The sequence below is a fragment of the Vulpes vulpes genome, chromosome 4 (genome assembly GCF_048418805.1).
Source record: "Vulpes vulpes isolate BD-2025 chromosome 4, VulVul3, whole genome shotgun sequence".
Lineage (NCBI taxonomy): Eukaryota > Metazoa > Chordata > Mammalia > Carnivora > Canidae > Vulpes > Vulpes vulpes.
Window position 1 is genome coordinate 91,356,231 of NC_132783.1, and position 25,155 is coordinate 91,381,385.

At 44.6% G+C, this 25,155-nt stretch overlaps 1 protein-coding gene and 1 long non-coding RNA gene across 15 annotated transcripts in view; one reads left to right on the forward strand and one right to left on the reverse strand.

The window, feature by feature from the left end:
- LOC140598630 (uncharacterized) overlaps positions 1-20,605 on the reverse strand; it is a 33,592-nt gene extending 12,987 nt beyond the window's left edge. The window contains exon 1 of the long non-coding RNA XR_012001136.1: positions 20,469-20,605. This is a non-coding gene — a long non-coding RNA (uncharacterized lncRNA). The remainder of the gene's footprint in view (positions 1-20,468) is intronic.
- A 1,529-nt stretch (positions 20,606-22,134) lies between these two features.
- CCSER2 (coiled-coil serine rich protein 2) overlaps positions 22,135-25,155 on the forward strand; it is a 186,962-nt gene continuing 183,941 nt past the window's right edge. For 9 of the 14 annotated variants that reach the window (XM_072756383.1, XM_072756384.1, XM_072756388.1 and 6 more), the window contains exon 1: positions 22,669-22,853. The gene's annotated coding sequence lies outside the window, so the exon portion shown is untranslated. Of the gene's footprint in view, positions 22,236-22,668; positions 22,854-25,155 lie in introns of those variants that run through there. The other 5 variants (XM_072756394.1, XM_072756393.1, XM_072756395.1 and 2 more) reach the window with 2 other exon arrangements.

The window sequence follows — 25,155 nt, forward strand, 5'->3', positions numbered from 1 at the left end:
TGAAGGCCAGACACCACCGTGTGAAGCGCTTCTTTACTCCGCCTGTCTAGTGATCCCATCACAAGTGGCTCGATGGAGTCTAGTCTTGTGCATGGTGTGATTTTCCACACTGTACACTCATAACAGGTGGATGGGACAAATGATCTAATTAATAAAGAGCTGCTTTCAAAGTCTTCCATCCCAGACCCAGTTATATGTCTGTTAGGAGGAAAACATATGGCATTTTCTAGTTGAGAATCCTTGGATTTAAGTCTCCGATATGGGCCTTGGAGGGCATACAGAGCACAAGCCATGGCTTCTTCTTTACCCACATATTTTTACAAGGTGAAGGTTTGTTAACCGCTCACTGTCTTAGGCTCTCCATATTAAAGTTTTGAGTAAAAAATACAGTCTGTGATGTGAAGGGCACCGTATCTTCCTCCTTGGAACTCATTTGTATCGTTGATACTATCAAGGAATCAGTTGTCAATAATCAGAAGTACTGTTATTTTTGAAAAAAATGCCTTCGCTTCTCCTGCCTTCCTTGTACACTGCTCTGAAAATATTTCAAATACTTCCAAGACAACTGTCTAGGGAGCAGTCACAGAACATTTTCCTTCCACCTGGATATTAACCCAGCAAGCAGCAGCTTCAGAATTATGCACCTGTGATCAGACCAAATGTAGTGGAAGCATTTGCCCTTGTCTCCTCAGGGGCAAAGAAACTCTTATTTTGCACATCAGCTTTGTTTTTGTTTGTTTGTTTGTTTGTTTTGTTTTGTTTTTCTCTCTGCTCAGAGACCCAGCCCCACCCCATGAAAAGGCTTTCTATTTAATCAGAGAGACACAAAGTTGGCTTGTGCAAACCAAGCATAAAAGACACAGGAGCAATTTATTCTGGTTAATAAGCTAGGGAGACACATGTAGAGGCCAATTGTACGGTGGACACAAGAAGGGTTTCTTGTCTGGAGAGTGTATAATGTGGCAGACAGTGTCATTTGTTTTTGCTTATCCAATGGCCACCCTCTTTTTTATTGCTTAGAAAAATACTATTTGCTACAGACATCAGGCAGGTGGCCATGGGATTTAGGAGAAAATGATTTGCTACCAGTCCTCTTGGATGAGTAAACTACAATTTCTGTATACAAATTTTGGCAGGCAGCCTTCAAGAACTTCAAGTAACTCTTGCCTCCTGCTATTGACACCCTCATGTAGTCTTCTACACAGAATAGGGCTGATGTGTGACCCACAGGATGTTGTGGAAATGCAGCATTTAAATCTGACTTTCAAAGCTAAGTCATCAAACACATTGCAGCTTTTATCTCACTTTCTTGGATTATTCATTCAAGAGGAACCCAGCTCTCAAGTGGTGACAACATTTAAGCAATCCAGTGATAAAGTCCATGGGGCCAGGAACTGATGCCTCCTGCCAACAGCCAGCATGAAATTGCTGGCCATAGAAGTGAATCAACTTTGCTCAGATCCTCCAGCTCTGGCTTCAGACTGGAAGTCCAGATGACATCTTGCCTGCACTTTTATAGGAGACTCCAAGCCACAACCATGCAGCCAAGTCTCTCCCAAATTCCCGGCCCAAAGAAACTATGAGACATAAGGCACACTATTGCTTTAAGCCAATAAATTTTGGGGCAATTTGTTATGCAGCAATAGACAACTAGTATACCAACCATGTTAATTCCCACTTCCCCTGTGTGGTATAGAGGTGGTTAGAAAAGCACAGACGAAAACCCAGAGGCATGAATGAGAGACTTTGACATTGCCTATGCCTTATTCTGACAGCCTGAGCCAGTGGTGTGCTCATATGCTTTATTTCTCCAATAATTTAGAAGCTCTGGGTTGTAGTATTTATCTTGTTCTGTGGTATAAGTATTCCCACCATGGTGAAGCTCATGCTATCACCGCAGTTGGGAAAAATTGCACACAGTGAGCTCTCTTGAGCCTGTATGAATCAGCTCTAGCAGTGGTGGAAGAATTTTATTCCAGGTCTCTTTTAGTTCAGAGCTCCAGCTCCTCATACTCTGGCTGCTGCTATTTCCAAAAGTTGACAGCACTGTAGACTCTTGACCTACCTAAGAAGAACTAAAGAGCATTTGGATGAGGTAATACATACTTGGGATTACTTCTTATTGTAGGGGTCTGATTGAAGCCAGGGGATACTTCTTCCTCCATAACCACTTCTTCAGCCCTGAGGGGAGCTCGTCTTGGTGCTACAAGGAGCCAGCAAGTAGTTACATCCCTACTCAGTGGGAGAAGGTAAGATCAGCCCTTGAAGATGTGGACTGGCAATGTCCTAAGACAGTGACTTAAGAGCGCCAGTGCTTGACCACAGCCTACGGATATTCTGGTGTGTGGTTAGGTTACCAGTGATTAGAATCGGCTTCACAAACTAAGACCAGGAACCCACCTTGAAGCCTGAGACGTGGTTGGTTCAGCAATCAACAGACATACGGAAAAACCTTTTGTGGTAAGATAATGTGGTGGTTAAGTGTCAACACAGATTGTCTGCATTCACACTGTTTCCACTAGATGTGTAATTTGGGGGCATTTACTTAATTTTATAAGCCTGAGCTTTCCCATATGTAAAATGGGGATAATAGGGTTGATCATGTACAATTAGCTATGTTATGTGCTTGGCCTATGAAAAGTATATAATAAAATGTAGCTATGAGTAGTAGTATTATTATCATTACCACGCAGTGATGCAGGTCACTGAAGGAAAAGTCGCAAATTTTTGACAATAAAAGGGAGACACTCCTTTATATGTCTCTATATTTGCTGAAGTGGAGCTGGAAAGACAAGATGGATAGGGCCTCACTGCCCCAGGCCCTCCCTGTTGAAGTGTCAGTGACATTCCTCTGCAGAGGCAGCCCCACCCACATCCTGAAATATTTCCAACTAGGACAGGAGGACATCACAGCCTCAACCACCAGCTGGGCCACAGTCAATGCCCACTGAATCCCAGGCTACGCCTTCTCTTGTCCTTGTCTATCTGACCTGGTTTCCAACTCATTTTCTCTGCTGGACACTTGTCTGGGGCTGGATCCCCACCTGGATCCTGTGGTCTTTTCAAGAGGTTGGGGGAAGAGTGATGGCAGCTGAGCTCACTCCTATGTGAGGAGGTCAGAAGAAGGATGGCATTATCTGTTTAATGTGTCAGCTGTCCCTGTGACTCCCTCACCCAGATGAGCACTTGCCACCCCTCTGTGGATCCGCAGCTGCTTTCTAGAGAGGCTCTCCAGTCCTCGGAGACCTAATCTGGCATCCTAAGCTTCTCCACAATTTGATATTGCTAAAGTTTCTGTGGATCTTGTAGATGTCCTCACACAGGACATCTATACACAAAGGAAGCTTGTTGTGATTAAACAGTCTTGTTCTTCAGTCCCTGGCCCCTACCTCACACCAGGTTGCAGTCAGCCATCTGATTTACCCACGTGAGCCAAAGGGAGTCAGAAGCGTTCCCATCCATTAAAGCTACCACCTTCCATAATGTTCCACACTTGAGCAGTTGTAGTAAAGCACAGCCTCCCCTCTCCCTCTGCTTGCCTTTCCCCTCCCCGTGCCTGCTGCCAGGCCAGCCTGTGTGCTCTTCTTGATTTTAGCATTTCTGATTGCTATAGGAACAGAGGAAACAGCAGCCATAGGAGAATCTGAGTTTGATTTTGGAATCTAAAATCCTTATAACCAGCCTTGGATTTGGGGCTCGGTATTGCTACAGAGGAATTACTCAGTGGATGCTTGTTAAAAATGACAAGACAGACTTTACTTGATACCATTGCAATAGAAGAGACTAAACTCAGCTCCAAATACAAACAGGGGCAAGTGGGGATTTATAGCCAGGGCGTGGTGATGGAGAAGACACAAACTTACTAGGAGATATTTGGTTAGGTATCAAGTGCAGAGGAAGAAGAGCTTGACTGGATGGTGGGTGGATTCTTTGGTAAAACTGGGCTGGGCAGGTCAAGGATGGGGCCTAGTCAAGAAGAGGACCCAGTCAAGGCTGACTAAGTTTGGCCAAGGAGGGAGTCTCTGCCACGGTCAAAATTCTCTAGAGAAATAGAACCAATAGGTTATATGTATATGGAGAGAGAGTAAGGAGGGTAATAGATGTAGGGCAATGGATGTCGGGGGTGGGGTGGAGAAGGAGGAAGGAAAGAGAGAGAGAGAGAGATTTGTCTCAAGGCATCAACTTACATAATTGTGGAGGCTGGCCCGTCAGAAATCTGTAGGGCAGGCCAGCTGCCTGGAAATCTAGGCTGAACTTTGGGTACAGTCCCGAGGCAGAGTGTCCTCTCTGGGAAATGTCAGTTTTTTTCTCTTAAGGCCTTCAACAGATGGGATGAGGCCAAGTCACATTTTGGAGGGTAATCTGCTTTGCTTGAAGTCAATGGACTATAAATGTCAATCACACCTACAAAATACTTTCATATCTAGACTAACATTCGCCCGGACAACTGGAACGGTAGCTTAGCCCTATTGACATAAAATTATCCATCACAGCATCCAAAGAAAGTACGTGGAAGCCAAGCTGAGCGTGTCAGTCCACGTTGACTTCTGAGGGGGTGCTCACCAGTCTCCCGATTCCATTTTTAGAGAGGACAATTCTGAGGAGTCCCTCCCCCTACAACACCCCTCTTTATAACCTAGAGATAAAAATGAGGTAGAAAGTATTTGCTTCTTGACCTCAAGTGGACATCTTATACCCAGAGATCCATGGTCCAGGGACCCCTGCCGCCCTCATGCTGACTACTGAGCAATGATGTTTGGCAAAAATGATCAGAATACCTAAACAGGCATCATGAAGCTGTCTGGAGGGAAGAACAAGGACAAATTAGGCCACAGGCCTAACAATCAGGGATGATCGAAGTGGCAAGTTCCACTTTCCGTTACAGTTTTGTCTCCTCACCTTCAAGAATGAGCTATTATTAGACTTGGCAAGGTGGGGGAAAGGCAGAAACTGCACTGCCCTCCCCCCAAATAGGAATATTTAAGAGAGCATCCTGCTGACCGTGAATTTTAACACAGCGCCTGAGGCAGGGAAAGCTAAGTGGCTCAGAACTACTCAGCTGGCTCCCTGCCTCACTGAGCCCCTCAGCCCCCTGGGGTGGGCTTCACCTGGCTTTGGGCGGGGCGGGGGGGGGGCATTGCCAGAGAGCACGTGTGGTCTTTGAAGAAGCAGGGCAGTGAACATACCTTCCCTACCTTCTGTGATGCCTGTTCTTGGTGTAGCTGCAAAGCAGGGGGTTGGTCTCCAGAAGTCCCTCAGCTTTACTTACAACACCCTGTTCTCCCAGAACTTTGGGTATTAAACACTGGGCTGAAGGGACAAAGCTGAGGAGGCCAGCCCTGGCCTCCTCCCGAGGATCAAGCTCCACCTGCGGGAGTTCCTTGTCTCTCACTCACTCACCCGTGCATTTGTTTAATTTTAATTTTATTTTTTTAAAGATTTTATTTATTTATTCACGAGAGACCCAGAGAGAGAGGCATAAACACAGGCAGAAGGAGAAGCAGGCTCCATGCAGGGAGCCCAACGTGGGACTCGATCCCAGGACCCCGGGGTCACGCCCTTGGCTGAAGGCAGATGCTCCACCCCGAGCCACCCAGGCACCCCTCACCAGTGCACTTTAAAAACATACTTTGGGGGCCCACTCAGCACCAGGCACTTCTGTAGGTGCTGCGGGTTCAACAGTGGTCAGTCTGTGCCATCACGGAGCACTCATTCTTGGGGAGTAACCTCTGCTCCTATCACCCCAGGGTCAAACGTGTCCAAGTAGACTTCCTTCCAACTCAAACTCAAGATAGGTTCTTTTACTCCTGCTACTTGATAGATAGATTAGATAGATAGACAGACAGGTATTTTTTAACATTAAAAACATTTGTTAGGGGCAGCCTGGGTGGCTCAGCAGCTTAGTGGCACCTTCAGCCCAGAGCATGACCCCAGGTTCCCGGGATCAAGTCCCCCATGGGCTCCCTACATGGAGCCTGCTTCTCTCCCTACCTGTGTCTCTGCCTCTCTCTCACTGTGTGTCTCTCATGAATAAATAAATAAAATATTTTAAAAAAATTTTGTTAGGTAGCATCTCATGGTAGATACCTTTTTTAAAAGAAGAAAATGCAGAAAAGTATAAAAAAAGAAAAATGATCACATCTATATCCAGACCTGGAGATAACAACTGCTAACACACATATGCATTTCCTTCCAGTTTCTTTTTCCCACTATACAGAAAATTGGAAATATACCACACATCCCTCTAATGGGGAGAACTGGCCATTATCTCCCTTTCCTTCTTGGAAAGGACTTGGGGGACCAAAGACCCTTGGGTGAGAATGAAATGAAGGCATTGTTGGGTCATTTCACAGCCCCTCTCGGGATAACCCAGGGGCCCCTCCAAAGGGTAATACGGCTTCTCTATTTTTCAGGCCAGCCCCAAGAAAACAAACCAAATAGGACATCCCATAACAATGCAGCATAATGACTCCCCAGAAAAGGAGAGGTGTGCTACTAATTATAAGACTGGTCAGGGAAGAGCCCTTTCCTCATTGTAGGTTTGGGGACTGTCCCTGACAATTAACATTGGTATATGTCCATGGGACATGTGGGTGTTGGCGCTGGATTTAATGGGTGTATCATTTGAGGAAGCAGAAGAGCCCAAGAGCAGTAGGAATGTGACAAAGGAAAGCTGACCGGATGGTAGGCAGCATACACTTCTGCCACTGGCCTCTAAAGACCAAAGCCCCTCCTTGCCCAGGATTCACAGGGGACTAGGTTATAGGGTAGGAGTTCCCCATCATTTTGCAGAAGCCCAGGGGGCTGCTTGAGATGAAAGACCCAGACTTGCGCAAATGCTGGAGCCATATAGGTTGGGCATGGGGAACAAGGCCTAGCTCCTCGGATGGGGGCTGTGTAGCTCAAATGGTGGGTGGAGGTTTGAAGAAAAGAGACCACAGGGAGGCAGGTGCAAGCAGGAGGCCCACGGCAGGATGAGGACCTGGGTCATGCCCTGAGTGGCCTCCTTCCTGAGGAGCTCATTTCCTTGGTGCTCTTTGGATTTTAGGGAGAAATGCTAATTACCACCTTCTACGAGACACATTTTCTTCCTCCACTGTCCTAACCAAAGCCTCTCAGTGACATCAGGGCTCAGGCCCAGGTCAGAGGAGGCAGACAGATGCCCTAGGAGAGGGCTCTGTCTCCTGGTCAAGGAAGGAGATGACTCCCTACTTGATACCATGAGGCTTTGTCTTTGTGGTTATTATTTAATGAAAGAAAAGCATGTTAGGACTGCAGGAGAGAACGACACGGAGCCATACAAGAAAGGGAGCGGAGTCATAACCCTCTCCCCAGCTCTACGAAGAACATTGTCAACGTAGACATAATAAAGTAGCCACCGTTTATCGATTTAACCAAAAATAGTAATAGAGCTATATTGGGAGAATGGAGGGAAGAGCAGGTGACGTAGGAGAGCTCAAATCTATAGCAAGTGAAGAGAGAATATCTAAAACTAATGTTGTGATTAAAAGTGGTTGTGCGGGGAGAGCTGACGTGCGGTCAGGGGTCCTGCAGGGTTTTGCTTCATCACTGTCATCACCATCCTCTTTGCGCTTGTAGCCACGTTTGCACAGGACTTTTATAAAAACTGTTAAAGCTCTGACGTTATTGAGGAAATGGACGTGCGCCTGCCGAGGGAGCCTGAGAGGATTTCGGGAGTCCTGGCATTGCACAAGAGAAACAGGGGGACGGGCTGGGGGAGCGCTTTGTCTGGCTGTCCCTCTGAGGGGCATCCCGTGCCCCCTCCGGGCCCCTAAAATGATGTGGGAGCTCCCTGTGAGAGGCACCCTTCTGCAGGACCAAAGGGGAAGAGCAACACCAGCTCCCTTTGCTCTAGGCTTCCTCCCTGAAGGGGGTGATTTCCCCCTGTCGTCTCCCCCCCCACCCCACATAAACATTAGAATCCAAATGTGGAGACTGGTAGACCAAGAGCACGGGCACCTGACCCTTTATGTATCTCTCTCTTACCTCTTCCCCACGCCACCCCCAGAACCTTTCAGTGATTTCCCCTCTTGTCTGGAAATCACTTCTCCAGTGTTAACTCCTCCTTCTTCCCGTGGTAGACACTTGGCCACCTTCCCTGGAGCCTTAATGGCAGGGTGGCTGCTGGGGAGCCTGATTTAGAGGACATCTAGAGACACATAGTGCAATGTCTTCAAAATATTGTCCTTAATACATGTAGAAATTATGTTATTTTTTTTCTTTATTAAATTTCTGGACCTTCTTCTATGTGTTTCTGCTTCTTGACTTGGGTTTATTTATTAATTCTACCCTTTTCCTATTTTCAGATTGAATAATTTTGTTAGCTTTATGATACTTCCACCAATGATTCTGGTCATTTCTTTTCTGGTTGTGTATTATTATTATTATATAATTTTTATTTATTTCCCATTTTGAGTGGTTTGGGTTTTTTGTTTGTTTTTGTTTTTGCACAGAATATAATATTGACAAACTCTACAAGGGAGGGGTCCTTAGGCGGCTCAGCCAGTCAAACGTTCGACTCTTGATCTTACTCGAGGCTTGAACCTTGGGGTTGTGAGTGGAGCCTACCTCAAAAAAAAAAAAAAAAAAAAAAAAAAAAAGAAAGAAAGAAAAACCACGCAAGGGTAGAGAGTGAAATAAAGTCTTTCATGCTACATCCCTCAGTAATGGAATCCCCCTTAGCGAAAGCAACCATTGTTAACATTTCTTGAGTGTATCTTTTGGGAGATGGCCTTTGAATTTACAAATATTTGTGCATATACCTATATTTCTTTTTTCCTATGCAAATTGTAGCACACCCTACAAACTACTCCGCACCTGGCTTTTCCCTCTTTCCTTCATGACTTGGAGAGAGCTGCTCATTCCTGTTAATGCCATTACGTTTCTTTGACTTTGACTTTTGGAAAAATGTCTTAGGTCATTCTGAGGACCTCTCAACCTGCCGTCTCTGCTCCCTACATTGCAGCTTCCAGTAATAGGTACCCCTTGAGTTCTCCCAACCCCCAGACACCACCCTACCCCTCCCCACCCCCCACTCAGCGGCTGGCACCCTCCCTGCAATTCTCCTGCTTTCCTACCACTGGTGGACGAGAATGAAGCAGTTCTAACCACAGCACTTTAATTTCTCCCAGAACAGCTGAGCTGAAAAGGGAAATGGCTCTTTCTGGAAGGGAGTCTGTGGACCTTCAACAATGACATGCTGACGCCTGGCAAGGAGCCCAGAGTCACAAAACCTCCCCAGCCATAGCAGACAAATAGCATTTATACAGCGAGGGCAAGGCTCAGCAGTATCAAATCAGCAATCCTTTCTGCTTTATCAGAGTGTTTATCGTGTAATATAAACAAGGGGTCACTTTCCACAAGTCACGGTCAGCAACCTTCTCAGGGCCCAGGGCCGCGAGATATCTCAATTTCCTTACTCCTTGATCATGCAGGTTATGGCATTATCACTTCCTAAAAAGTTAGCCTTTTCCTCCCCAACTTAACTAATATTTTTGAATGCTTACTACATTACAGGTAATTCTAGGTACCAAGAATATAATTGTATAGGAAGGCATGGTCCCTTTTCTCAATCTAGTTTATGGTTTTTTTTCTTCTCTAATCTTGCCTTTTATATGCTCTAAAACCTTCTGGTGGCTGCTTCTTGTATTCTAGTTCCATTAGAAAGCAACTTGATGGGAAGGATGGAAAAGTGCTCAGTCTTTCTGCTTGCTTTCTGTTCCTGTTCCTGCCCCCAGTGATTTCCATGGCTCAGGGGGAAATGGAGGCTCCTGCCTCCCCTGGCTTTGTGTCCTTGGTGCTCAAGATGATGCAAAGGAGTGAAAGGAGTGAAGGCAGAAGGAACCAGACACTGCACCGAAGTCATCTGTGGCAGAGACTGCCCCTGATACACACTCTTCCTTTTTAAAAAAAAAAAAAAATTATTTATTTATTCATGAGAGACAAAAAGAGAGAGGCAGAGATGTAGGCAGAGGGAGAAGCAGGTTCCATGAAGGGAGACCGATGTGGGACTCGATCCCAGGACCCCAGGATCACGCCCTGAGCCAAAGGCAGACGCTCAACCACTGAGCCACCCACATGCCCCACCCTCTTCTTCCTTTTCTTCGGTGGTTATAGATTTTGTATCTGAGCACAGAACTGCAGAGAAGAAAGAACACATTTGCCAGGCTCTCATAACTAGTTGTGATCGTGAATAAAGTTTGGTGGAGGAAATGTAAGAGGAAGTGTCCTGTGGCCACTTTCAGGAACCCACCTTAAGACACTATGCCTTTTGCCCTTCCTTCCTTCCTTCCTCTCTCTGGCCTGCTGTCTAGAACACAGTTGCTGACTTAGACCTTGAAGATGAGGGCCACACCCTAGCGATGGTAGAGACCTGACGGAGTCACACTCCTCCTACCAATGTGGGCCTACAACACCCCTGACTCTTCTACGAGGGAGGAATATTTTTTGGTCTAGTTCCAGCCTCCATCAGGTTGAACTTTGCTGACTTTTTTCTCATCTCTACTCTATCCTAACTAACAAACCACCATCCTTTCTCAGAATTCTCAAGGGATAGATTTTACTGTCTATTTTTAAATTTCTGCTGTTAGTAATGGCAATGGTTAGTGTATAGATGTGGATTTTAAAAGCTATCAGCCATTCTCAGCCCTGTCTTTCCCACCGACGTGGTAAATCCTTCAGCGTGAAACCTCAGGCCTAGTCAGCGGGTGAGCCAAGCGGCGGGTGTGCAGTGTGCATGTGGGGCAGGGCAGAGGGCTACAGGGCAGTTTGAAATTGGTCTTTTGGGAGGCTGGATTCCAACATGCTCGTTTTTATGGAGGTGACGCCTTGGACACTTATGTATTCAGACCCTCAGCCTAACACCTGCCTGACCCACAGAGTCAGAGGCAGACTTCTTGCCTGTCTGTCATGCACAGACCACTTATTCTCAAGGGCACACATCCTCTTCTAATGTCTGTTAGAAGAACCGACTCCTGGCCGGTGGTCTGGGATGGATATCCTCTCCATAATCAGTCCCCAGAACCAGGGAAACTGGAAGCAGATGTGGCATAGGAGCCAGTTGGGATGAAGCGAGAAAGGCCGCCCATGGGCCACTAAGCAGATGGTTTCCTATCACTGGCACCACTGTTGGCTGCTGATGCATGGGCATATTTACCCAGCACCCTGCTCAGCTCTAAATCAGAGGGGTCACTTGGAAGCGCTCAGCTGCTGCCCACAACTTAGGATGTCCATATTGCTTCAAGAAGCTGCCACTAGGCCAGACTGAGGTGCACACCTGCTTCTGCGTAACTCCTGCTACATACGCAGCATGCTCATGGAGACTCCTGTCCCTTCTTTGAGAAGCCCTGTCAACAATGTCCTCAATGACATGAGCTTTGGAATCACCCCTCATCCTTTTCCTCCCTGGCCCATTGTTTAACCACCTGCCCAGGATCACAGACACATTTCAGAGGGTCTTCTGTGTTTGCAGGACCTAAAGAGAGACTAAGTCATCCAAGGAGAACTAGGGAGCCCCATATAAGTCAAGAGAACTATATCTGCTGTTACCTCCTCTGCAATCCTCTGTGAGGGGGGCAGAGGAGGCAGGAGCCATCATGTTTGAGGATCGAAACTCTTCCCACCACCGTGAAGTCTTGAAAGCTGTGGCCCTCCCCCTTGCCCCCATACCTTCCAAGATACCTTCTTAGAGAGAGAGAGGCAGGGAATGGAGAAAGCCATGGAGATATTAGGCCTTTTTACCCAGAATTGATCCAAATTCTTCAAAGGTACTGTTTAAAGGATCAGCTATGTCCAAGTTTTAAACAGTTTGATATTTTAGTAATTTTTTTCCTCCTAAAAAACATCAGGTAAGGACTCAGGAAAAAAAAAAGGCTAGCTTAGTTATAGTCAAACAAAGGAATTTAAATTTCTCTGCTGTTATGGGCTGACCTGTGTCCGCTTAAAATTCACATGTTGGAGTCCTGACCCTGAGGACATCAGAATGTGACTATATTTGGAGACAGGGTATTTCAAGTGGTGATGAAGTTAACATGAAATCTTTGGGGTGATCCCTAATCCAATATAATGTGTGTGCTTATAACAAGAGGAAATTAGGGCACAGGCACAGAGGAAGACCATGTAAAGGATACAGAGAGAAGATGACCGTGTACAGGCCAAGGAGAGAGGCCTCAGAAGAAACCCACCCTGCTGACTCCTTGATCTTGGACTTTCAGCCCCCAGAACTGTGAGAAAACACATTTCTGCTGTATAACCACCCAGTCTACGGTACTTTGTTACGGTAGCCATAGCAAACGAATATATCTGCATATCTGAATAACAGTTTAAATGAATTTACAACCCTGTCACATCTTCATTATTTTTAAATATACTATAATATCTAGTTATTTAGCATTTCCTATGTGGTAGGCATTGTTCTAAGGGCTTATATAAATTAACCCATTTATTTTATTTTATTTTATTTTATTATTATTTTTTTAAGATTTTATTTATTCATTCACGAGAGACACACAGAAAGAGAGAGAGAGAGGCAGAGACACAGGCAGAGGGAGAAGCAGGCTCCATGCAGGGAGCCCAATGTGGGACTCGATCCTGGGACTCCAGGATGATGACCTGGGCCGAAGGCGGTGCTAAACCGCTGAGCCATCCAGGGATTCCTCCCCCCTTTTTTTATTTTTATATATAACAACTTCATTTAATCCCCATTTACGGGTATGAACACTAAAGGACAGAGAAAGTAACTTGCCTAGAGCTTCCCAAAGCAAAGTGTCAAGTGGCAGAGCCAGGATTCAGAGCCAGGTGTTTGGGCTCTGGAGCAACGCGCTCCATCAACGCAGGGAAACTTGGGTGGTTTTCCTTAAACTTAAACTTCCTGGTGGTTTTCCATATCAGTACCCATATAGTCACCACATTTGTTTTAAGAGTCATATGGAATTCTGTGTTTTATTCCAGGGCATAAAAATTAAACCTGCATTGGTGTCTTTGCTGCTTTAGCAAGTGGCCTTGTGCCCAGCGTCAGGAACAGTGACTCATCTAGAAAGAATTAAAGCATTTCCTCTCACCCCTGCAGGAGCAGAGTGGCCATTGTGTTTCTAAGGATTGGTAGGTTCTCCTTAATTTAGCAGACACTTTTGCATTGCTAACAGAACTCCTTTTTGATAATTTTTGCCTGAAAGGACTTTAAGCCGTGTTAGGACAGAAAAGAAGCAAAATGAGAGTTGTTTTTTTCTTTTTTTAGGAGTGATACTAGATGGATTTGGAGTCAGCATCCTAAGAAATGTCTGAGGATAGAAGACAGGAAAAAGATCTTTGGGGCCTGGGGTCCTGTGCCTGGCCCATCTGGGAGTGGTCTCATCTGATTGGAAAGGGTCAGATCTAGTGTGAACAGGGGCAAAGGACCACAAGGGTTTGGGCTGGAGTGCCCAGGAAGGATACCAGACCAGTGAAGGGCTGTCCTGCACCCAGAGGCAAACATCCAGGTCAGGCTGCACAGTGGGAAAAGGAAACTACCGCTGGGCACATACCCTGCCTGCCCAGCCTCCTGGGAGAGCTTACTAAGCCCTTATCCCACAGTGAATCATCTGTGGTGAGGGGCTTCCTCTTGGTAGCTGAGGACTTTGGCAAACTTTACGAGATCTAATTAAATCATTTTATCCCCTACATTCCATCCCTTTTTGTGTTTGTATCAGTCCAGGAGATATTTTTCAACTTTAATTTTCCATCCTTTCTGTTGAGTTTTCAATTGTTGCTGTATCTCTTTCATTTTCAAGGGTTCTTTTGTGTTTTCAGGACATTTCTTTTTTATAATACCTATTCTTGTTTCATGGACACAATATTCTTTCTTCTCTGCACGTATTATTTATAGTTTTTTGGGAGGGGAGTATATGGAGGGGAGTTTTCTTCTTCCTGCAGTTTCTGGTTCCTTCAGGTCTTTTTGTTTGGGTCTCTGTCTTCAATGTTAAAGGTTGCCCTCCAGTGTCTTACAGTTTTGGTTTTCTGTCCATTATTAAGTGGGAAAGATAGATCCTATAAAACATACTGAATTCTGTACCTATAAAGAGAGAATATGCCTTTTTATACAAGTGAATATGGAATATTCCTGAAAATTGAGCAAATGTTATGCCACCAAGAAAATCTCAAGAAATTCCAAAGAATAGAAATATACAAATAACATTCTCTAATCATAATGTAATAATACTTCTAGAAATTAATGACAGAGGGGCGCCTGAGTGGCTCAGTCAGTTAAGTGTCTGCCTTCAGCTCAGATCATGATCCCAGGATCCTAAGCTCCCCAGGGAGCCTGCTTCTCCCTCTCCCTCTGCCTGTTACGCCCCCTGCTTGTGCTCTCTTTCTCTCTTTGTCAAATAAATACATAGAATTTTTTAAAAAAGAAATTAATGGCAATTTCTTAAAGTTTTAATTTTCTTTTCCCTGCTAAGTTAAAAATGTTCAAATAATTACTGGGATAAAGGGAAAATAAAAAATAAAATGGCAGAATTTCTTGAAGATAAAAATGAAAACACACACACAATCTCTGTGATACTGCTAAAGCATGTATCATGTATCACAGGAAAACTTATAGCTTTAAATACCTGGTACAGTCAAAATGGAAACATAAATATAACTTAACATCCAAAATGAAAAGCTAGAAAAAAATTAGATAAGCCAAAAGAAAGAAGAAAGGAATTAGTAAAGATGAACTTACAAATAATAATTTCAAAAACAGAAAAGAGAAGAATTAACAAATCCAAAAGTTGGTTATTTGAAAAACACAAATACAGAAACCATTAGCTAATTTGAGCTTTAAATAGGGAGAAAGCACAGGGCGCCTGGGTGGCTTAGGGTTAAGCAGTTGGGTTCTGCTCAGGTCATAATCTCAGGGTCCTGGGATTGAGCCCCAAGACAGGCTCCCTGCTCAGTGGGGAGTCTGCTTCTCCCTCTGCCTCTGTCTCTCTCCCCGACTCATGCTCTCCCTCTCCCAAACAAATAAATAAAATCTTTAAAAAAGGGAGAAAGCACAAATATACAAAAATAGAAATGATAAGGGGGAAATAGCATGAAAACAGAGAATACGATTTTTAAGAAGAAAATGCTTTGTATAACTATGCAAATAAATGTAAAGACTTAGAAGGCATAGGTATATTTTTAGGCAAACACAACTTACCAAAATTGATCCTAATAGAGAGACATACAGTCGAAAAAACTAGTTAATGTAAAAGAAATGAAAAGGCTGAAAGGTTATTCCCCCAAAAGAAAAACAAAGCATATACAAAAAAGATAAGTGGTTTCACAAAGAAATTCTACATAATCTTTAAGGATCAGGTAATTCCACTGTTAAATTATCTTAGTGTTTCATTTTAGGAAGCATATAAAATATTAATCCCAAACCTGATAAGGATTGCCAGGTTTTTATTCCAATAAACTTCAAATTTATTTGGAAAAAAGTCCAAAGATTTTTATTCAAATAAAGGGAAACCACAGACCATTTTCACTAAAGAATGTCAATGAAAAAAAATATAGAATCTAACAGCAAATTTAAAAAATACCTTGTGATCCAGTGGGGTTTATTTCAAGAATGCAAAAGAAGGCCATATTAGAAAACCCATTAATACATAAGCATCTCCACAGATGTAATAAAGGCATCTGACAAGATTCAGCATCTATTGGTGTGTTTTTTTAAGCCAAAACACTTAGTAAACTAGAAATTGATACCCATATCCTTAACATGATAAATATACTATAGCTCAAAAGTTATCTCCTTACTAGCTTTTCTACTAAAGAAATGAACAAAATAATGTCATTATGTCCTCTATTATATAATATAAAGTTGGAGGCATTAACCAGGGATATTTACAGAGAACAAACTGCATATCTGGAAAACACCAAAGAATTAACGGGAAAAGTAGTACAAACAAGACAATTTAGTAAAGTATCCAAAAAAGTTATCAAACTAATGTATAAAACCTAAAGACCTTCACACATGCAAACAAGAAACAGAAGGAGTCCCCATTTATTACAGCACACAAAATACCAAGGCATAGATATCAGACATAATAACCAAAGAAGGAAAACTGTGAAATGACTAAGAAATCCCAAATTTGAATATGAAAAAATGGAAAGACATCAAGTTGCTGGATAGGAAGATACAACCTCATAGAGATGTCTATTCTCCCTAATTTATAAATGCAGACCAATTCCAATAAAAATATTATGGTTTTTTTTTTCTGAAACCACATTAGTTGATGATAAAATTTGAGGAACAGAGAAGCAAAATTTGACAAAAAACCTCTGAAAAAAAAGAAAGCAATAGAGAGACTTGGAGCTGATCTTATACAGCTTTTATATTTAAAACATTTTGGTAATGGCCCATTAATATACAGGAAGATCAATAAAACAGAATTTAAAAATCCAGAAATAGACTCAATTCCATTTATAAAGGTAATATATGACAAAGGCAGCATCTCAAACTGATGAGGTAACAAAAGGCAAGCTGAGGGCAAAAGGCAAAGTGACACTCCACATACCCTCAACCCACAAGATGGCAGTGGGATGTGTTTCATTCCCCAGGCACTCATGACTGCCCAAGAACAAAGAAAGAAAAACAAATGGCCAACTGATAAAGATCACAGTCATGCAGGACCTGAAATTCTATCAGTTTGTCACTGCCCTAATAATTTACAAGAAAAACACAATCTTAATAGTAGCCAGACTTCCAGGAACCTATAGACTCAATTTCTTGGAGCCCTAATATCACCTTCTCCTTCCATAGGATAAGAAACTACATAATCAGTCATTCCTCACACTTATAATGCAGCTTTTTCTGCCCACAGGTCCTGTCCTATGCTTTAATGAAACCATCTTTTTGCACTGGAAACATCTCAAGAATTCTTTCTTGACCATTCACTTTTGGACCCAAACATCAAAACTCATCATTCTGGTGCTCAACATGGGGCTCAAGTATTCTCACTTGGACTCGGAGCTTTGGTGCCAACTTGGTGAGTAATTCCTCTTCTCTTTCTCTCCTGTCATTTCAGGGGCTATTCAAAGACTATGGGCTTATTGGAAAACTTTCATGTTGATTGTTCAGGCTGTAATCCTCTAGCCCATGGCTACTCTAGAGGGAGGAAAAAAACCTGCCTGTTGGCTGGAAGTTAGTACCATGGTACCGGAATGGTAATAAGACCTAGAAACTTGATGGCCTCTCATCGTTTCTGTCTTTATGCAAAGTTGTCTTTTTTTGGGCACAGGACAGCCATCTAAGTCACTAGGATAGCTGCCAATCTTAAGACTGAGATTTCTCCTAATTGGTCTAATTTGGTCCCCTTCACATTTCTGGTCTAACCACTTTTGGTGGCATGACCTCCACCTGGAGCCAGCTGAAATGAGTACCCAGTTGAGTTAAAACCCAACCAGGGACTATTTCCTAGGGAAGCCAGCTGTAAAAACTACATGTGTTGAAATGTCGCTTAGATCATGGTGGATTTCTATCCTTACTGTTTTCTGTCCATGTCCCTTACTCACTACTTAAATTACAAAATTGGGTAATTTTCCCCTTATAAAACATTTTTTTGTGTGTTTTCCCTGGGTTAAAAATGGCAAGTTCTTCATGGCACAGCATGACATTTTGGACCATTCACTGGCACCATTTGCAGCCTAGGATGCAATCAGGAAGTGGGGGCAATATCCCCCATATCCCTCCTACAAGGCAGGGTGGTGATTATAGCAACTTCTTTTGAAGGGACTGCTCCAGTCCTTTGATACCAGGAATCTCTGACATATCCTTCATGGGATGCCACCTAGGAGTTGGGGATGGATTTTTTTCTGGTAATGGACTTTCTCTACTTTTCTAGGAACATGGGATCTTCTTCTTCAGTTCCCAAGGGTTCTCCCTTGGGATGCCTTTTAACCCACTGGAATCAATTTGGATTGCAAGATTTAAGAAAAAACCTGGTCTTCTTCTGTAATACTGCATGGCCTCAGTACTCCTTGAGAGACAAGGAAAAACGGTCTATTGATGGGACATTAAGCTTCAGTACAATCTATCACTTAGGTCTCTTCTGCAAAAAGCAGGGCAAATGGACTGAGGTACCCTAGTGTCCAGGCCTTCATGGCCCTAAATCAGGACCCTGACCTAAGGCCCTCTTGCAGAATGTGTCTAGCTACCAACCAGGTTAATAAATCTCTCTGGACATATTGGATGATGATTGTCTAAATAGGTCCATTCCTCCTAATTCACTTTGGCTACTGGAGGAATCACTGGCCGGTCCAAACAAAGAGGACATTGCCTCTGTTGCTATCCTTCTTCCTTATAAACCTCAAGACCCCTCAGCTCCCAGCCCCGCTGGACATACCAGGAGCAGAACTATCATCTGGCAGCTCCACCTGAATCTGGATCACATCCTCTTAGGGAGGTTGCTATTGGAGAAATGGGCACAATTGAAATCCATGCCCCATTCTCCATGACACACCTGACTCAGATAAAACAACAGAACAATATTCGGAAAACCCTTCTCAATTTATGGAGGGCTTTCAACAATGATCTATTAAGTTTGATTTGATCTGGCAAGATATATATACATCATATTAACCCATTGTTGCACTCCTGAGGAAAAGAATCATATCTGGGCAGGGGCTCAAGAATTTGCTGATGAGCTAGCAGCCAGAATAGAGGCTGTCATCAGGTGGGGGGTTGTTTCCAATACTGAATCTCCCAGGAATTACCAAAAGAGACAGGGAAAGGAAAGACAAGACCATAATCACCTGTTTAATAGAAAGAATGAGAAAAGGATTCTCTAAACCTGTAAACTTTGATAAAATTTAGGAAGTCACTCAAAGAGGTGATGAGAATCCAGCTCTATTTCAGGGTCAGTCAATAGAAGCCATCCATAAATATACAAATCTGGACACAATCTCATTTGAGAGAACAACCACACTAACCATGCATTTTTTAAGTTGGCACCTGACATTTGCCAAAAAAAATGACTAGAATGACTTTAGGTCCCCAAACCCCCACACAGTGCCTATTAGAAGTAGCTACTGGAGTCTTTAATAATAGAGGTATGGCCTTATAGAAGGAAAAGGGGTGGAGAGCTAAACTGGAGGATAAAATACAGATTCAAATATTGGCTGCTGGTATTGCAGATTCCCTACAACACCAGACCAACCAGGGGCCAAAGAAAATGCTTCTATCAGACAAAGGATCGAGTAAGACCCCACGCAATGAGTGTGGCCAAATGAGACACTGGAGCAAAGAATGTCCAGACAAATGCTTTCCACCAGGGCCGTGTCCTGTTTGTAAGAACAAAGGATATTGGAAGACAGACTGTCCTCAACTCCAGAGAAAGATGAAGACAGGAACTCACTTCCTCACCCAAGAGCAGAAACTGGAGGGTCTGGCATGATGGGCCCCTCAAGCTGGTCTGGCTGCCTTTGACAGCAAGATTACAGAGCCCTGGGTTATCTTGGATGTGGGAGGTAAGTTTATCAATTTTCTTATTGATACAGGAACCACTTACTCTGTTCTTATTTAGCACTCTGGCCCTACTTGTCTTTCTAACCATAAAACTGTTAGCATAGAAGGGTAAACTAAAATGTGCCACCAGACAATGCTTTCCGCTTGCAAATATAGAAGTCGATTGGTTGTTCATATTTTTCTAGTCTTTCCATCTTGCTCCACTCCATTACTCGGACAAGACTTGATATATAAACTAGGGAGCAGGTTTGCTCTCACTAAAAAAGAAGGTGGATGACATGTTCTCTTTAACACCTGGGGAATTAAAACCTTACCCCAATATCTCTTCTAATATCTGGAAGGCAGTAACTCCGCAGGTCTGGGATTCTGACATCCTCGGATGGGCTCTCAAAGCCCAACCCATAAAATAACTTCAAAGGACTCAACCACTATACCTCACAAAAAACAATACCCCTAAAAAACCTGAGGCAAAAGCTGGCTTACAACCACTTATTGTTAAGTTTCTCAAACATGGTATTTTTAAGACCTTGTCAATCTCCTTATAATACTCCAATCTTACCAGTAAAAAGGCCAAATGAGGAATATGAAACGATTCAAGATTTAAGAGCTATAAATGAAGCAGTTGTGTCTACTCATCCTATAGTGCCAAATCCATATACTATTCTCACCCAGGGCCCTGGTTATCCCAACTGGTTTACAGTATTTGACTTAAAAGCCACCTTCTTTTGCATCCCTCTAAATGAAGAAACACAGTCATTCTATGATTTTGAATGGACCTCACTTTTAAGCTCACAGGCTGCTCAATCAGCTCGGATAGTCTTTCTTGCTGCAGGGATTTAGAGATAGTCCTCACCTACTCGGGGCTGCACTTGATATCCATGATATCTCTCTGTCTCAAGGGACTAGAGTTCACTATGTGGATGATATTTTAATCTCTAGCCCCGCAAAAGAAACATCTGATAGTAATTCCAAAACTTACCTTAATTTCTTGGCAGACAGAGGGTATCGCTTCTCCCCTAAAAAGACATACGTATCTAAACAGAAAGTACAATATTTGGGATATGAACTAACACCATGTCACTGCACCCTGTCTACTGACTGGAAAAAGGCTATATTAGACCTTGGACCCCCAGTTAAGAAATAAACAACTCCGTACTTGCCTAGGCATGCAGGTTTTTGCTACTTGTGGATTCCTGGATTTGGGCTCTTAGCCAAACCATTGTATGATTCAATTAAAGGCCCCGATGAAGAAACTTTACTCTGGACTAAAGCCCAGCAGACAGCCTTTCAAACATTAAGAGCTAAGCTTTCATCAGCTCCATCTTTGGCTTTACTAAACCTAGAAAAACTTTTCATTTTATATGTGACAGAAAAAAACAGGGACAAGCTTTGGGAGTTCTTATCCAGAAATTAGGAAGTGAAAAAGGACCGGTGGGCTATTTTTCATAGTCATTTGATAATGTAGCTCATGGGTGGCCAGCTGGTCTTCGAGCAGTGGCTGGAACAGCCCTCCCTCCTGGTAGAAGCAGCTTCAAAGCTTACCATGGGACAATCCTTGACATTGATGACTCCACATCAGGTCCAAAGTGTCTTAGAGACCAAAGGCCACCAATGGATGATGGGAGGCTGACTTACTAAATACCAGGCTATGCTTTTAGACACACCTAACTTAATATTTAAAACCTGTCAAACTTTAAACCCAGCTACTCTTATGCCTGCATCTGACCATCATACTTCTCTGTTAAAACATGACTGCTCAGAGATTATTGATCTTGTTTATTCTAGCAGACCAGATTTAAAAGATTCCCCTATTGAAAATGCAGATAACAATTGGTTTACAGTCCACAGTTGCAGATGGCAGTAGCTTCATGAATAAGGGAGAAAGAAAAGCTGGGTATGTTATAGTTAAACTAAGACCATTGAGGCAAAAGCCCTTCCAATAAATACTTATGCTCCAAAGCCTGGATTAATAGCATTTACCTGTGCTCTTCAATTGGCAAAAGCTCTAAAAGTTAATATTTATACTGACTCCAAATATGCTTTTCCAGTGCTAAGTGCCTACGGGGCAGTTTGGAAGGAAAGGGGATTTTTATCAAGCCTTAACTCCCCAAACATGGGCCTGAAATAATTAATGCTTCTTGAGGCTGTACACCTAAGGAGGCAGCTGTAATTCTCATCCGAGGACATCAAAAGGATATGATCTTAGAACCTAAAGGAACAAAAAAAGAAAAAGAAAAAGAAAAAAAAAAGAACCTAAAGGAAAACAATTTTGCCGGCCATCCAGCCAAGCAGGTAGCACAAAATAAATATTATTTTACACTTACAAATATTAAGTCTTGACTCCAATAAAGTCCCTAACTCCAGTCTATTCAGACCAAGAAATTCACCTAGCTCAGGAGTGAGGATATTTAAAAATGCATAGGACTGGCTTTTTAATCATGAGCGAAAAATCTTTATACCCAAAAATAACACTCAACATTTAGAAGGGGTATCAGGTCAAACGTGTTCTCAAACCACTGTACTGCAGGCCTGTTTTGCACCGATGGGATAAGGCCACCCAGAACCGGAGGGCAAGCTCCAGGTTGGTACGAGGCGGGGGGGCGGGGTCCCTGTGGAACTAACCTAGGTCCGGGCTTTCCTCCAGCGGAAAGCAGGAACCAATTCCTGGCAAGAGGAACCCAGATTGACGGTGCCATGGAGATGCTGCAAATCTTAGCCGTCAGCCTCAGCAAGACCCCGCGGTCTGGTGGGTTCAGGCAGGCTGCAGAGCGCAGCAGGGCTGGGGGCGCAGGGGTGGACAGGATGGGAATGCTGCAGGCGGGAGGGGAGCCCCCATCCGTCCCGAAACTCAACCCTTGAGCTTCCACGGGGTCGGTGGCGGAGTTAGGTCTGGCCGCGGTCACGCAGCGCAGGTTAGAGCACGTTAGAGCACGTTAGAGCAGGGCGCAGGTGCAGCCCAGGTCAGCCCCGCGGCCGACCCCCGAGCCCCGGTGCAGAGAAGCAAGGTCGGGCGGAGGGCGGGGCGGCCCGGGCGGGCGGGGCCTGCGGAGGCAGGGGCGGGGCCAGAGGTGGGCTGAGGCTGGCCCGAAGGCGGGGCCTGGCCGCGCGGGGAGTGCGCCTGCGCGGGGGGCGCCGGGGGCGGGGTTGCGCGTGCGCGGTGCGCGTGCCCCGGAGGGCGGAGTCCAGGGCGGGCGCAGGCCGAGGGAGGGGGCGCGGCGCGTCGGGAGTCAGGCGCTGGCTCGGGCCACGGACGCGATGCTGGCTGCGGCGGGCCGGGCGGCGGGGATGTGACGGGCCGCCCTCGCCTCACCTGCGCTCCTCGGGCGGCCCGCGGGCGGGGAGGCGGCGGCGTGACCTCCGCACGGTGAGAGCCGGGGGCGGGGGCGGGCCGGGGGCGGGCCGGGCCGGGCCGGGGTCGAGGTCGGGTCAGGTCGAGGTCGGGTCGGGGTCGGGGTCGGGGCCGGGGCGCGACCGTCCGGCGGGGAGGGGCCCTGCACCTGCACCTGCGGCGAGGCCGTGACCCCCCGGCGCCCCCCGCGCCCCCCGCGCCCCCCGCGCCCCCGAGCGGCTCGAGGAGGGGCGAGCGCCGAGCCCGGGGCGGGGAGGGTCGGACGCCCCCGGCCCCGCGGGCAGTGACGGGCGCTGGGGCCGCGCCTTCCTGGAGCAGTCAGGGCGAGGCCCCGTCCCCCAGTGATTTCAGAGCCAGGATGCTCGTGCGGGTTGATGGGGGAAAGTACCCGGGTGCCCCGAAGGACGGCTGTTCTTTTTCTTTTTTTTTTTTCTTCTTTTTTTTTTAATGGGCCCCAAACAAAGACACGCCCTAGGGCACATCCTGAGACCAAACTTCGGTGGACCCCACGGTTGCCAGAGGGTCCAGATGCTGCTTCTCTTCTCCTGTGGACACCTGTCTTTAGACCTATCGGTGGTTTTTTTTTTTTTTTCTTTAAATGCTCCTACTTTTTTTTTTTTCTTTCTTTTCTTTTTTTTTTTTTAAATCAAAGTAAAAGGAAGAATGGTTCCTCTGAGGTACAGTCCTTGATGGCTAAGCCCGAGTTTGAATTGCAATAATTGCCAATTCATGTCTGTAGGGCTCCCCAGCCGGGGAGGCTTGCAGCCCCGAGACTAGGCCTTGGCAGTGTGGACCCTACTGACGCACGGACCTCGAGGTCCCAGAGTGAAATGTGCATGTCTCACTCCCATCCGTGAGATGAAAATTGAGCTATAGTCTTTTCAGGATAGACATTTGCGAAGGCATTCCTATTCTCCCGATTAAAATATAATGGAGCCTATTATTTTTGCCATTTTAAAAACAAAACAAAACAAAACAAAAAAAAAAACAACAAAAACAGCACCTCATCTTTTGGGCTGGTTTAAAGATTTTTGGTGGTGGCAGCTCTGCTTTAACCGAAAGGGATTCTCAGGGCACCCCCGCCCCCCCAGGCACAAAACATGGCTTATCTGCAATCTATATACGATAAGGTCTTAAACGCTCCTGAATGTTTTGCCTCGAGTCCGTCTTCTCAGACATTTATTCCTGTTTTGTCTTGTGATTTATTATGGCTCTTTAGTATTATTTGATGGTTTCCTTTAGTGTTCCCAACACCATTGACTTCAACACGCACTTTCCTGAGCCCTTTAGCCATAATTCTTACTCTTTCACCCCAGTGTGATACTGATGTGCCTTGGTAAGAAACTGCTAGAAGCATCCTGAGAGCAAGAAGTCTCCATTTGAAACAATAGCAACAACCAGCCATTTATCCTGTATTTCCACATGGAGACCTTCTTTTTTTTTTTTTTTGGTTGTTGTTGCTTTGGCTCAACTGCTTGGTGTGTTGGAAGAAGGGGACTTTGCTTCCATCAGTGACTCAGTATAGGTTGCTGAGTCCATCATGACTCTACATAATCTGTGTGTGATCGAAGTCAGAGTCCTATACAGTGGCTGTTAACTTGCGTTTCTACCATTTTGCCCACCTCTCCATACAAAGACTACCTAAGGGTTCTCGGAAGATGACATCTTCCTTTGTGATTTTACACCGTTCACTCTGTTGAGAATTCTTCTCTACCTCGTATGCAGTTTGCTCTTCAAGACCCTCCTGAAAATATCACCTCTGGAAGCGGTCCAGACATCTTATCCCCTTTGTCTTGACTGACCCAATGCACATCATTTGTTATGCATTTAGCATTTGTCAGTTAGTGATGATGTGTTTATGTGTCTGTCTCCATAAGATTTTCGGGTTTCTTCGGAAAGGACCTTTGCAACTCTCCCATGTACTGTTACGTGGTACAGGTACTCAACCGTTAATTGAATTTTTGAGGAATGCTCTTAATTCTGAATATAGGTTTAAGATAGGCAGACTTTGTTAACTATCTCTTGTAATATCGGAAAACGTAGGAAAAATGAATATGCAAGTTGCATTGAAATTTCCAAGAACACAGTCAAAAGTTTTGCTGGTTGGGACTAAAAACCCCAGTTATGACAGCAAAAACCAATGCATTCTGTGATGCAAGACTAAAATAGGCATGGCCGGTAAGGATTGCTGCTTTGTTAATTCATAGGACTTTATTTTGAGGCAAAGTAATTTGTTTACTGCTTTGGAGGTAAGGATTGCTGCTTTGTTAATTCATAGGACTTTATTTTGAGGCAAAGTAATTTACCCAAGGTCATG